A 16111-nucleotide genomic window follows, 5' to 3' on the forward strand; every position below is an offset into this window, starting at 1 on the left:
TCTCTCTACATAAGGTTTCTTACCGTTCTCTTCCTTCTTCTCCAGCATAACCGATGCTTCCCACAAAGAAATAGTTGGTTAGGTGATTCCCTCTTCTAGTACTCCCTTCTACTCAATCCTAAATTCTACCGGTTATAATGATGTCTTCACTTGTAGTGCGATTGAAGTTAATCCGATTTCCGGTACTAAGCCTATCGCAAACTCGCTTCTCTCTGGAATGGAAGTTTTGACACACCTTCAAGAATTGTCTTAGAAACTCTCTCGTATAGAGATTTGGTTTCATCTCCACTTACCTCTGAACAATTAACATCTAAAGGTTGTGTTCGCTCTACTCCTCTTCCTCAAAGTTTCACCGTCACTAAATTTCAAACAATAACTCCGCATAACCCTCAACACTCCTGATTCCTTAGATATGGTCCAACCTGCTTCCACTACGTCACTTAATCCTTAACCTTCAAAAGTCTAACCACCCTGATTCCACTGCGTCATTCTGACTCTCATCCTTTAAGAACCTAGTCACTCATCTAAGTTAGTTAAGTATCGCTCTATCTTAACAACTAGTAGTCTTCGACTAACCATCGGTTCGGACTCCACGATCATCAAAACTTGTCGTGCTTCACAAATAGATCATACATATATTAATGATACGCAAGGTAGTTAAAAACTCAACTGCTAGCTTATGATTACCTCGGGTCTGAAGATCGGATTCGATTGCATCCTGGCGTTTCTTGTGTGGACAGTCTCGAGCTATATGCCCCGACTTCTCGTACTTGTAACATACGCCTAATCCGGCCCTGCACGGTCTGTTTGGATGGTACTTCTTGCACCTTGGGCACCTTAAATCATTCAGTTGAGTACTAGTTTTCCCTTTAGCATTCGGATCCGAACGGTTATCGTTCCTTCGGTCATTGCTCCAGTGCTGAGAATGTGAAGCGACAAAGCGATTCTTTTTGAAAGTTTAGCTCCTCGGTGTAATCTTTCCCTTTTTCTTTGTGAAGGGTTCTCGGTGATTACTTCTTGCTACCTCAGCCCTCCTTGAGCTTTCTCCCATTTTCTGACCCACATTAACCTGCTCCAGATAACTAAGTGGTACCCCTGTATTCGGAGCATTATGTCCACCTTCATATTCATTATCATCATTGTTGCCAGTTCCAGCTTGTGGTTCCATTCCACCCATTACTCGGATGGTCGCGGCCGCAACAGTACCAATGGCAGCAGCAACACTCGTCATTGCGGTCACGATATCGGTCAAACTATCTATTGGTATGGTTACCTCATTAGCTCTCCGTCCTTGATCCCGATTACGCTCATGACTGCGCACACGAGATGCCATTTGGTTCCTGTTCACACCAAACAAGTGATATCAAGGTGATCAGTCTCAATATCTCTAGTTTAGCATTTCAAAGTCCCAAATGCATGCTCATGAACATTCATGCCTCATATATCAGTTAGATACCCTAAATAGCATGTATAGACACCTAGAGTATGCCCAGAGGCATAATCAGTCCGTCCCTCAGGCTCTATAGGAACGAACTGCTCTGATACCATAATGTAACACCCTACTATACTTAATCTTATGCTTAAGTCATAAGACTGAGATAGTAAGGTATTACGACCTCTAAAAATAGTAATATATATATAATAATAGAGAAAAGATACTTAACTAGGAGCCTTGAAAAATGGGTAAAACAAAAATCACAAAACAAAAAGCGCAACGCTCAGGAAAGGATTACTTGCGTGCTAAGAAACCTAATAGGAACATGATAAAGTTAAGCAAAAGAATAAAGGAAAGCCAAGGAAACAGCATAACTAGCCCCTGACTTAGCCTGCGAAGCTAAGGCTGGCCAGAGGATATATATATATATATATACATATGAACATACATAGGTATCCCCAAAAATATACCAAAATACCAAAATAAACTCCTATCTCTCCCTCAACCTCTAAGAGGAGCAGCATACACAAGTTACTTGGAGAGTAAGCTAAACAAATATATACATATATAAACCAAAAAACCAAAATACACCCAAGGACTACTTCGCTTCCCAAGATCCAGACGTCTAGCGAGGAGCCTCTCGACCTGCATCTGAAAAACAACAATACAATATGAAATGAGAACCGGAGGTTCTCAGCATGGTAAAAGTGCCACGCGCATAAGAAATACGGTCTTGAGAATGCCATAGGCAATCCTAGAACTCCGTTATTCAATTATCCAACTTAAGTACTAAACAGAAGCCATAAACAGGGGTAGGTATTCTAAATCTGCCTAACTTACTCAAGTTCAAGCTTAACCTAACACCAAACCATTTCCTCCGTTTCCTCCATCCTTTCATCATTCAGAATGCAACAGAAACAAGCAACCAAACAAGTTCACGCACAAGTAATGATCAAATAGTACAAATAGCAAGTATAACAAATAGCGGGTAATATATATCAATTAAGCATACCCAGAAAATGCATAGCAATCAATACAAACAAATGCATATGATGCATGCCTGTCCTATGGCTGATGGGGCCCATCTGTCGGTTATCCAGCCAACCCGACAAGTCCGAAAACCTTAGACTGTCCCCCGTCGCGCATCCCCAAGAGTCTATGCATAGAGTTCACATTCATATTTCATAAAATCACTCAATGGGGGCTATCCATACCCGGGAATTTATACGTGCCCGGTCACCCTTACGACGTAGGGTCAACAGAGTATCGAGATTCAACCTGGAACACGTGATGGCGAGCCACGCCTCTTACCCAGGGAACTCGTATCTCAGATAGCATTATTCATAAGTCATTTCATAGTCATAATCATTATTTAATCATTCATCAAGCCATGGCATATTAACTCCTTTTATTAACAACCTCCCTTTCACATTTTTCATCGTCATTCCCTTATAATTCATCTTGATTACCCTTTCCGGGTCCTGACCAAACTTTTTATCAAACTCTTCTCATCCTTCTTAATATCGAATACTCTTAAAATCAACCAAACTCTAACATTAAATCAATCACATCACACGAGGATTGAAATTTAACTTCTCGAACTCATGACTATCACTAAGACATCCTCGACACTCTATTTTCTTTTCTGTTTCTAATATAGAAAATGAACTCGGAATTGCACAAAATTTATGTCCAGGCGTTCATATTGAAATAAGCTTTCTAACAAACGAAATATCATAATTTTCTGATTTTTCTAGCCTCAAGAATAAAGGAAAAACCGTGACTGCTCTGCAGTGCATAAAACCAGAAAAACAGCAGCAGCATGTGATATTCAAAATTCAATATAAAATCCAAGTTAAATCCAATGACTTTGAAAATTAATTTAGTTAAACTTTACTCATCCAGGTTTCTTTCTCAATTGGTTCTGAGTCAATACCAGTTTTAATGAAAAAGTTACATTACCTGGAAGTTAAGTAAAAATGAGACAAAATCTGTTTTAAAAACCAACAAGCTTAGTACCTTTCAATTGGAATAACTTTTATTACAAAACTCCAATTAAGCTAAATTTTGATTTGAGAACCCCTAGCTCATCCAGAAACAAGTGTGTCTTGGTTGCAATCCAATTTCTATTTAATTCTAAGAGTTACAAGCATTGGAAGTTGATGCATAGCTTGCTGAAATCTGTTTCTTTTCAGTTTTGCCCACCAATATTCAAAAATTCACAGCTCCCAATCCTCAACTCTTAAAATTCTGAAATTTTAGAGAAATAAATCAAGTTAATCAAATTTTATAACAAAATTGGTTTCGCTCCAAAACTCAACTCGTAGAAGTCGCAGCAAGACAAACAAGTTGCTGCCCTGTTTGATCTTTTCTGCTGCTGGACAGATTTAACAACCTAACTTTAAAAATTTGCCATAAATTGTATATTTAACAAAAAGGTCCCAAAATTTTCAGTTTAGTTCCTTATATTCCCAAGTTTAGCCCAAACTTGGTCTCATGCAATTCCGATCATTACATAATTAGTTACAGCATATACAATACCACCACAACACAACTCTACATCCTTATTAACAAACACCAATTCTAATCCATCATAAATAAATATAAGAGCACACCATTAATAACTTTCACACCTCATAATTCTAATATATAAATTCACTAACAAATCTATTCTAACAACATTACAAGGCTAATCATTAAATACAACAAACAGTCCAACTTATTCTATGGTTCCTCTAACCTAAGTTTTCACAACACCGTAAATATTAAACGTGCGAAACTTAAACCATACCTTGGCCGATCACTTAATTCACCCAAGGCAGCCTCACAACTCAAAATTACAGCCCCTCCAAACTCAATCAAACAGCCCCAAACCAAGCTTGATCACCAACAAGCCTCCAACAAGCATCAACATTCACATACACACTACCTAAACCACAATTAACACATTCAAACATAACAACTCAATACCCAAATTCCTAAATTCAGAAATTTCATTAGGGTTTAAGATCTCTTACCTTTTCCCACTGATCCTTGGGCAATACCCACAAGAAATCAAGTCTAATGGACCCCTAAAACATGAAAATCATCAAGGAATTGAGTTTCTCAAACCTTAAACCCGAAATTCATATACCAGCAGAAATGGAGCTAGGAAAAAGCGATTCACTTACTGTTTTATTTGAATAGAATTGAAGAACTCAACGGGCCCGACGCGTGGCCGCAAACGGCTCGTCAATCGGAGCTCCGGATCAAAAGTTATCAAAGAAAGAAGATCAAGCTAGGTTTTGGAATTCATTCTCTTCTTCTCCATGCATTTACGCTGCTTCTGTTGTATTCTAAGGCAGAAAATGAGCTTTAACTCATTTATATACTGGGCTGGTTGGGCCCGCGGGCCTGGTTTGGGCCCGCGGGCCTGGTTTGGGCCCGGTTTAACCGGCTCGGCCCATTCGGCTCAATTTTGGGCCAAATTTTTTCGAAAGTGATATCAAAATTCTCGTTTTGCCGAGCTCTATCCTATTTTGATATTAGTTTTGCATATTTAATTTTCCTATTGAAAATTCGATTTATTGACTAATTATATACCGATTTTAGCGGGGTTTACAATTGCCATCTCTAATCCTGTGGAATTAAGTAAACATCTTAAAACATATAATTGTCCTATTTTAATATTAGTATAGATACAAATTAGCACATAAAATTTTTAATTACAAAACACACAATTTTTTGTCAAAAGAATATAATTTTTTTCTTTTACTACTATTGCATTTTTTTTATACTTCTTCCTCAAATTTGAGCGTAACAAATTAAATATTCTTACTCTTCACCAGAATTTGGTTCATGTAATTTTAAAATTAGTGGAAAGATAAATTAATACATAAAATTTTAATTACAAAACACATAAATTTATATTATCTAGATATAATATTTTCTTCTTTTACTACTGTATTTTTTATTCTTCTTTATCACTAAGATTTTTCTCTTCCTCTTTTTTCTTTTTCTCATCTTTCTCATCTTTTTTTCTTTTTCCTAGTATGTCTTCTTCTTCCTCTATTTTTTTTTCTTCAGATTTTGCTTTTATTTCTTTCTCTCAACATTTTTTTTTCGAACATTTGTAAATTCTCGACTCCAAATGGAAGATTAAGTCAACACTCAATGCTTACAAGACTACATATCAAAATATCACAATAACTCATACTTAAAATAATTAAAACAGAAACTAAAACAAAGAAACACTCCAACACCATACCACAAACAACAGAAAAATAAAAATTCATAATTAATCAATCACAACCAATACCTAACATATTTACAATTCATTGAAGGAAGACAAAATATGGCTACACATCGAGCAAGACGCCAACACAACTCCATATGAAAGACAATACAAGACTTATACCATATTTCTCTCCTGTTAACTTCTTTCTTCTTATTCCCATCGTTGTGTCACTCTTTTTCTTCTTCTGGTCCTTGTGGTTATACTCAGATCCTTGATCTCATTCCCCCTCCACTCAAGTTTTGTCTAATATAATTTACCAAAACCTCATCATTACTACAAGACAGATTAAGTTGCGATCCACTTTCGAACTCATCATCTTCACTTGTACTTGGAACCTCTCCCTCAAAGTCCGCCTCACTTTTCTTCTTACTAATTTCTTCTCTAAATTTTCATTTTGCTCTTTTTTATCCTTTTGTATCCTTTTTTCTCTTGTGATTCCACTTCTAATTTGACCCCCTTTTTTTTTACCATCCCTCTTTTTTATTATATGTTTAAATTTTTTTATCTTTTGATCTTGCTAAAAGATTTTCTCCTTTATGTCACACTTTTACACATTTCTCATCTTCACTTGTGTTGGTCTCTTGTTTCTAAAATTTGGTTAAGATAAGCTTTTTTCTAATAATGTCTCCAAAACTCGGTAGAATTAAAGGACCCAAGACCGATTCGTTTTCTATCTTGTCACGAGTCTCGATGAAATTAAAATCATTTATCATTGTTGTATCCTTGAAAGTTCCATGTTAAAACTCCAATTGAATTTCTTGAAATTAAAATCATTTATCATTCAAGTATTTTGTTGAGCTTGAATCTTTTATGTATCTCGAATTTTTCAAATGTTGTATATTTAAGAACTTTTCCTTTTATCATGTACTTCTATCCTACGATGTACTACTAACTGATCTTCCAAAAATACTCCCACCGTATTGGAATAGTCTTTTTCCTAAACTTGCACTTGATTTTTTATCTCCTCTATTATCTTTTTTCCTTTCTTTGAGTGTATGCCTGTAGTTGTAGAATCCTCTTCACTGTGTGTTTCTTTTACAAAGATATCAAACTTTTTTCATTTATCTCTAATAGAACCATATCGAGAATCAGTTTCATCTATGATGAGTTAACCAGAACTCTACTTGAGTTGAAACCATCTTCCAAGATCAATTTTTCTATCTACCTTTAAAATCTTTTTTCCAAACTGCAGTGATTCTCTGAAAGTTTTCTTCATTCCATCCATGTAGGGGAAAATCAAAGATCTCTATCCACACCTTCCTTGATCTATTCACTTTATGTTGAGACCACCTCCTTACCTCCCCAAAAGTAGTTCAATAAGAATGACGATCGTTATGCTTTCTCCACATTCTCTACTGAATCAAACGTAAGGACCATCTTGTAAGATCCCATACATTTTACATCGGTTAGAGAGTGTCAATCCTTGAAAAGATATGGAATGATTTCATTTGCTTTGAACGATAAAGATGCTTCTCTCACAATACTCCTTTTAAGAAACTCCACTATCCTCTTGTCTATCTTACATTTCACTTCTCCTATTATCACTAGCTCTTTTTTACTTTCAGTATTTCTTTAGAGGTGGCTATTTTTACTTATTCTCTGATTCAATAGGACATTTTTGAATGTTCTTCTCCACCAACTTGGTTGGAAAGAGTCATTCTTATCCCTTTTATTCCATTGCACTCCTTGTATTTGCTGAGCTTCTGCCCATTCTTTTCTATTAAAGTAGAATTTTTTTTATCCTCTCTTCTTTTATATTTTACTTCAATAACATCTAAGGCCACACCATTGACTCTCCAACCATCCAAATTTTGGACAGTCCTTAGAATATGATTCTTGAATGCAAATCTAACAAATGCAAACTTATAAGGGTTGTTAATCCTACTTTTTCTTGATAGGAACACATCCACTACTTGACCTTCGTTGCTAAAAATTTTCTAAAACCATTAAATGTTTGCAAATTTTGTCAATCTACTGACAAACATGGTATAAGCCTTCTGTTCCAATCTTCTTAAATTTACAATCACCTCTAAACATTTTTCATGCTCTTTTGATGTTAAAGGTTAATTGTTTTGATTCGGAGCATTTTAATCTTTAGTGTTACTCTTTCTAACCTTTACCTATTGTTCTTTCTTGTTCTCTCCCAAACTTTATTTTTTTTCTCTATATAACATAACAAAACCAGTAACAGAATCCACAATGAACAGAAAAAAGGTAATGCTATTACCTCATTGTCATGTCTACTTCAGATGTATCTGGAAGTGAGGGGTTGATATGCGGGAAAGTGATGATGTAATGCGCTTAAATGGAGCAGCAATGACGATGGTTGGAGAAGACAACAATGACAGCTAAGAGAGGCTAAGTTGCTGCGATGCCACCACGGCCAGAGAGTGAGGAAAGGGGAGCATAGTGGAGCCCAAGGGAGAGAGAGCACAACTGGATCTAGGTTGGATGCAGCTGGCAGGCTGAAACTTGAGTGCTAGCTGAAGCAGATGGCCGGATCTGAGGCGACCTGGTGGAGACAAAAGCAGCACGGTGGAACGCAAATATTGAGTGAGAAGGTGACGCGACGAGGGGAGACGGTGGCTGGAGCAAATAGATGACAATTGTAGCAGACGGCTCGACAGTAGTAGAATGATGGCGTAACGCTGGGGTGATGGGGTTGACTTGGGTGGTTAAGGGTTTATGTGGTGGTGGCGGCACAACATGATCTCCATCTCTTCTTTCTCCCAACATGACTTCTTCTTTTTCTTCATGCATTGTAATTGATACAAAAAAAATTTCTATATCTTATGCTTCTCTTTAAAAATGGTGGATTGTAATGACCTAATTTTCAATAATTCATGATCATACTAGAAATCAAGTGTCACCAACTTGTTCACCTAAAACTTTTGCTATTTATTATTAAGCCTATAATCGGGTTAGCGCACTATCGAGTTTTTGGAAAAACTTTTACTTTATAAAAAGATTTGCGAGGACAGCTAATTAAACATACACAAGCCATAATAGGGAATTAAATAAATCATACACAAGCCACCATTATATATAACCATAACACATAGCATAGATCATACATACACATAAAGGTACTGTCGTGTGTATATATGTATGTATGTATGTATGTATGTATGTATGTATGTATGTATGTATGTAAGTTAGCATACAACCCTTCACCTCCAACTATTATGTACAAATTAACACTCCGGATCCTGGTTCATCCAGAAAATTCCTAAGTTGGTGTCCGAACTAGCCTAGTCAACTATGTACACCCTACTCTCTCAGTGAGTCTAACCAAAAGTGAGAGACTAACACAAAAACAAGGCTAACACAAAAAAACTATCAAAAGGCACAATCGCAGCTCCCAGGCCTCAGCTATCATCGTCAGAGGAGATCACAACCACATCAGAACACTCCTTAGGATCCTCGTCCTCATCATCGGAAATCTCTATAATCTCAGGAGGGGCACTCACACTCGTGCCACTGGTCTGACCAACACTCGCCGGTCCACTAATAGAGGCGGTGAGTGGCTCCTCAGAAGATGGCTCGGATAAAGATACTGAGATCTGCTCCACTGGGATATCCTTCTGCGGTACAGGCTCTGAAATATGCTCCTCCATCGGCTCAGGCTTAGGGGCCTGATCCGCAGGCTGATCGGGATGTTGGTGAGGCACCGGCCCGTCATGAAACGGGTAAAATGGAGCATCCAGATGGAGCCACTGTAGCGAGAACTCATAGGGCATGTTGGGGTTAAACTGTGGAGTGTCAATCGGGTGACTGAAGGGATGATCATGCAGAATGTACATACGGGTCCTAATCTCCGCACATACTACATAAAACCTATGCTGTACAATATCCTCATATATATAGGGAGGGTCCATCTCATAAAATATAACTCCAGTCTCCATTTGAAGGGGAGGAAGAAAAGGGGTAAGAACTGGGGGGTTCTTAGTAGGGTCGAGGGTAGTTAGTTTAGTCAGGATTATCACAGTTCAAGTAATTCACAATAAAATACACGAGTGTCAAAGAGAAACATCCAATTACCACAATTCAGAATAGCAATAGAGAATGCATAAACACAAGAAGACAATCACAAACAATTTCACCGCATCAAGTAAAATGCAAATGCACAACAAGGATGATGCATGTCTAATCCTATCGCAGGTAATGAGCTCATTTGTCGGTTTCGACCCGCACCCGACGCAATCCGACTTGCAAGTCAGATAAGGCATTCCAGCGGCATAACCTCTGCAAGGTTTCAACCTCCTGCAGGCGCTGATTCTCCAGCTGAAGCATGTGCCACTTTCTCTTGGAAGCCATTCCATACACACGGCATTCCTGTACAATTACTCACACAATCCCACGGCTTAACATTTTCACATCAACACTATAACTATTTACTTTCCGACACCCTCTTGTGACCTTTTAATCATTTCATAATCACACGTGCCAGTTTGTCTTCTCTTTTTCTTTTAAAACTAAAACCAATCCTCCTTTTATTTTTAACATAAATTCTTTAACATTTTTCAAGATGTAGCCAAACGAAATCATTCAATAAAAACTCAATTACTTTTGAAGTTCACTAAAATTCCTCCAAATAAAATCCTTGAGTCAAATTCAAAACATAAGCCCTTTTCATATGTAAATCAAACTTTAAACATAATACTTTTTTTAAATAATTTAAAATCATAAAATAATTCTTTTCTAAATAAATCGAAGATCAAATAATACAGTTTCTCAAATTCAATCTTTTTCTTCTAAATAAAATTTCAAATAAAGTCTTAAGTTTTATAATAAAATTTCAGCGGCATCTCCCCTAAAACCCGGACTCTGTCACCCTTCTCGGGTTCCATCCAAACCATTTTCCACACTCTTTTCCAATCATTTCCAATAAATTAAACCGGCAACTTTTAACATTTTCAAATTATCCTACCGTAATCCAGAAATCACAATCATCAGAATAACTCAGTCAATGGCTACACTTAAACCTTCCAAACCTCAAACTTATCACAAATATCAATATAAATTCAGTCAAATTCAATCAACAAGTAATCACGAGATCAATTCACTTATCAAATACCAATTTAACCGGTGAAAATTTACTAAACCCTACCTTCGTACGAAATCAAAATATGCGAAGCTCCGGAGGAGCCTTCTGACCGAGCTGCCGAAAGGAAAAACGTCCAGAATCGTTCGTGCCTCCTAGAACTCCAGTTGGCCGAACTCAAGGGGTAGGGGACCTACGTCACCGTCGACTTCCACCAACCAAAAGTGATGTCAATACGTAGAAGAGGAGGATACAAACACTTTTACCGATTAGATTTTTCATTGGAGTTACGGATCGCAAGAAGTCGAAGCCGGATGTTTAACGGAGTTTCGGTTCTCTATCTCTCTCTCAGTCACTCTTCTCTCTTCTTCACTGTTGCATGCAAATGAGGTTAATAATCATAGCCTCATATATATATATATATATATATATACACGAATGTAACTCAGGAGCTCTATATAATAATAATAATAATAATAATAATAATAATAATAATAATAATAATAATAATAATAATAATAATAATAATATATGTGAGTTATTAATATAAATGACATTAGTAACTTAGGAATGTAAAGATATTTGATAGAGCTTAACAACTCTAAGCTCCTCAGGAAATACCAATAATTAATTTTATCAGTAAAAGTTGGACTTGATAATAATATTAATATTATTATCTAGGCTCCATTATAATTAGAGCAAGTAAAATAAATAATTAACATAATAATAGAATTATATTACCATTTATTTTACTTCGGGGTTCGAAGTTGACTCGTCAAAATAAAACTAATCTCTTTAAAATATTATTTTAAGAAAAACTCGCATTAGTGCAAAAATTTGAGTTGTTCTCAAAATTTTCTTTACGAGTAAACAGGTGCGAGTAATCGGTTCTTATCTTATTTTCTAGTCCTCAGGTGTGTTGTGTTTTCTCATCTCGTCTCAACTTACGTATAGTAGTTAAAGAAATAAAAGAATGCAACCACCAGAATTATAAAGTGTAGTTAAGAAGAAGTCTTGACACAATATTGAGCTTGGGTCAGGGAGTCTGAGTACGAGCATCTTCAGCAGTCATTGTAAATACTCTTCCTGGTTGTTGCGATTTAGCTACTACTTGTACCGACTTTTCTGGACAATTGCTTGCTATATGCCCCGGTTCACCACAGTTGTAGCAGACTCTCATTCTAAAATAACAAGGCCTACTAGTGTGATTCTTTTCACATTGTCTACACGTTGGGCCCTCCTGACTCTGCTGAGGTTGTTTATCTGTCTTGGCCTATTTCCATTCCCAGCAGTAGAATGCGTAGGAAAGTTTTTAACTTGTTAGTTCCCTCGCATAGGTGCTCCTGGTACCTTAAAATCAACCTTCCGCTGTACCGCATGCCTATGAAAATTATTAAAGTTTTTTGGTGATAAGCTCGGATGTCCCATCCTTGACGCTGCCATCATATGTTCACAGTCTTCCATCAGCTGACTCTTATTGACAAGCTTTGTGAAATTTCGTATTTTCAGTAGGACCAATGAATGCATCAGCTCATCTCGAAGTCCTCCTTCGTACTTCAAACACTTCCACTCCTCAAAATCATCCGGGTTTCCTTGATAGATCTTAGAGAATCGGCACAAATTCTCAAATTTTCGGGTATACTCTGCCACTGACATATTCCCCTGTGTCAACTGCTTCAGTTCCATTTCTTTAGCATCACAAACAGATCTAGGAAAATACTTTTTGTAAAATTCCTTCTTAAAAGTGTCCCAGTCAATCTCTTCCACCTCCTGTCTTAACAAGCGTTGCACTCCATGCCACCAGTGTTCAGCTTCTCCCTTTAGCATATAGGTCGCAAACTCCATGTGTTGTCTTTCTGGTACATGTTGCGCTCACAATGACTTCTTGATACCACGGAACCAATTGTCATCTTCAGTTGTAACAAGCGTCCCCTTAAACTTGGGCGGATTCATCTTCAGAAAGGTTGCTAGTGTCATAGGGTTATCGTGATTTCCAGCGCCTTCATTATCATTACCGTCTCCACCACGCTCACCATTGCGTCTTCCGTTGCGATCTCCGTTCCTCTCTCCTAAATGGTCAATTGCTCGTGTAGTAGCAGTTGCTGTTTCACGCACAGTCTCAGCCATGGTGTTCATCGCAGCTATAAAAGCATCTGCACCCCTCGTCGATTTCTCTGCATGGTTCGCACCACGCCTACCCGTCCCGTGCAACCATCAAGATCCTGTTCACACCCAACATGCAATATTAAAGTGATCAGTCTTAACATTTTAGGCAAAGTGTGAATAGTCTCTAAAATGGAAACACAGCGACAGTCATCCAATTCATATCACAAGGTATCCTATATGCATGAAACACAACTCAGAGAATGCAATGAAGCATGATTCAGTCCATATCCCCAGGCTTTAATAGGAATGAACTGCTCTAATACCAAATTGTAACGACTCAATTCCCAGTAAGTCATGATCATACTAGAAATCAAGTGTCACCAACTTGTTCACCTAAAAATTTTGCTATTTATTATTAAGCCTGTAATCAGGTTAGCACACTATCGAGTTTTTAGAAAAAATTTTACTTTATAAAAAGATTTGCGAAGACAGCTAATTAAACATACACAAGCCATAATAAGGAATTAAATAAATTATACACAAGCCAGCATTATATATAACCATAACACATAGCATAGATCATACATACACATAAAGGTACTGTCGTGTATATATATATATATATATATATATATATATATATATATATATATATATATATATATATATATATATATATATATATATATATATATATATATATATCATAAGTTAGCATACAACCCTTCACCTCCTACTACTATGTAAAAATCAACACTCCGGGCCCTGGTTCATACAAAAAATTCCTAAGCTGGCGCTGAACTAGCGTAGTCAACTATGTACACCCTACTCTCTCAGTGAGTCTAACCAAAAGTGAGAGACTAATACAAAAAATAGGCTAACACAAAAAACTATCAAAAGGCACAATCGCAGCTCCTAGGCCTCAGCTATCATCGTCAAAGGAGATCACAACCATATCAGAACACTCCTCGGGATCCTCATTCTCGTCATCGGAAATCTCTATAATCTCAGAAAGGGCACTGACATTCGTGCTACTGGTCTGACCAGCACTCGTCGGTCCACTAATAAAGGCGGTGAGTGGCTCCTCAGAATATGACTCGAATGAAGATACTGAGATTTGCTCCACTGGGATATCCTCCTCCGGTACAGGCTCTGGAATATGCTCCTCCATCGACTCAGGCTCAAGGTCCGCCTGATCCGTAGGCTGATTGGGATGCTGGTGAGGCACCGGCCTGTCATGAAATGGGTGAAATGGAGCATCCGGGTGGAGCCACTGCAGCGGAAACTCATAGGGCATGCGGGGTTAAACTGTGGAGTGTCAATCAGGTGACTGAAGGGATGATCACACAGAATGTACATACGGGTCCTAATCTCCGCACCTACTACATAAAATCTATGCTGTACAATATCCTCATATATATAGGGAGGGTCTATCTCATAAAATATAACTCCGGTCTCCATCTGAAAGGGAGGAAGAAAAGGGGTAAGAATTGGGGGGTTCTTAGTAGGGTCAATGGTAGTTAGTTTAGTCAGGATTATCACAGTTCAAGTAATTCACAATAAAATACACGAATGTCAAAGAGAATTATCCAATTACCACAATTCAGAGTAGCAATAGAGAATACATAAACACAGGAAGATAATCACAAACAATTTCACCGCATCAAGTAAAATGCAAATGCCCAACAAGGATGATGCATGTCTAGTTCTATCGCAGGTAATGAGCTCATTTGTCGGTTTCGACCCGCACCTAACGCAATCCGACTCGCAAATCAGATAAGGCATTCCAGCGGCATAACCTCTGCAAGGTTTCAACCTCCTGCAGGCGCTGATTCTCCAGCTGAAGTATACCGAACATGACCTTTGCAAGTACTTGCAGGCGCTGATTCTCCAGGTGAAGCATGTACCACTTTCTCCTGAAAGCCATTCCATACACACGGGCATTCCCGTATAATTACTCATACATAAATCCCACGGCTTAACATTTTTACATCAACATTATAACTATTTACTTTCCGTCACCCTCTTGTGACCTTTTAATCATTTCATAATCACACGTGCCGGTTTGTCTTCTCTTTTTCTTTTAAAACCAATACCAATCCTCCTTTTATTTTTAACACAAAGTCTTTAACATTTTCCAAGATGTAGCCAAATGAAATCATTCAATAAAAACTCAATTACTTTCGAAGTTCACTAAAATTCCTCCATATAAAATTCTTGAGTCAAATTCAAAACATAAGCCCTTTTCATATGTAAATCAAACTTTAAACATAATACTTTTTTTAATAATTTAAAATCGTAAAATATTTCTTTTATAAATAAATCGAAGATCAAATAATACAGTTTCTCAAATCCAATCTTTTTCTTCTAAATAAAATTTCAAATAAAGTCTTAAGTTTTATAACAAAATTCCAGCGGCATCTCCCCTAAAACCCGGACTCTGCTACCCTTCTCGGGTTCCATCCAAACCATTTTCCACACTCTTCAAATCATTTCCAATAAATCAAATCGGCAAATTTTAACATTTTTAAATTATCCTACCATAATCCAAAAATCACAATCATCATAATAACTCAGTCTCTAGCTGCACTTAAACCCTCCAAACCTCAAACTTATCACAAATATCAATATAAATTCAGTCAAGTTCAATCGACAAGTAATCACAACATCAATTCACTTATCAAATACCAATTTAACCGTGAGAATTTACTAAATCCTACCTTCATACGAAATCAAAATATGCGAAGCTCCGGAGGAGCCTTCTGACCGAGCTGCCGAAGGAAAAAACGTCTAGAATCGTCCATGCCTCTTAGAACTCCAGTTGGCCGAACTCAAAGGGTAGGGGAGTTACGTCACCGTCGACTTCCACCAACAAAAAATAACGGCAATACGTAGAGGAGGAGGATACGAACACTTTTATCAGATTAATTTTTTTATTGGGGTTACAGATCACAAGAAATCGAAGTCGGAAGTTTAACAGGAGTTACAATTCTCTATCTCTCTCGTCACTCTTCTCTCTTCTTCACTGTTGCATGCAAATGAGGTTAATAATCATAGCCACATATGTAATAATAATAATAATAATAATAATAATAATAATAATAATAATAATAATATATAAAGTTAAATATATGTGAGTTACTAATATAAATGACATTAGTAACTTAGGAATGTAAAGATATTTGATAGAGTTTAGCAACTCTAAACTCATCAAGAAATACCAATAATTAATTTTATCGGTAAAAGTCGG

At 37.1% G+C, this 16111-nt stretch overlaps 1 long non-coding RNA gene across 1 annotated transcript; it reads right to left on the reverse strand.

Moving 5' to 3' along the window:
- Nucleotides 1-1799: 1799 nt before the first annotated feature.
- Nucleotides 1800-4772, reverse strand: LOC112767168 (uncharacterized). Its single transcript, XR_003184758.2, has 4 exons — nucleotides 4606-4772; nucleotides 4453-4506; nucleotides 4227-4364; nucleotides 1800-2086 (listed from the first exon to the last, which is right to left on the reverse strand). It is a non-coding gene; the product is annotated as an uncharacterized lncRNA (long non-coding RNA).
- Between the last annotated feature and the right edge of the window lie 11339 nt (nucleotides 4773-16111).

The sequence above is a fragment of the Arachis hypogaea genome, chromosome 17 (genome assembly GCF_003086295.3).
Source record: "Arachis hypogaea cultivar Tifrunner chromosome 17, arahy.Tifrunner.gnm2.J5K5, whole genome shotgun sequence".
Lineage (NCBI taxonomy): Eukaryota > Viridiplantae > Streptophyta > Magnoliopsida > Fabales > Fabaceae > Arachis > Arachis hypogaea.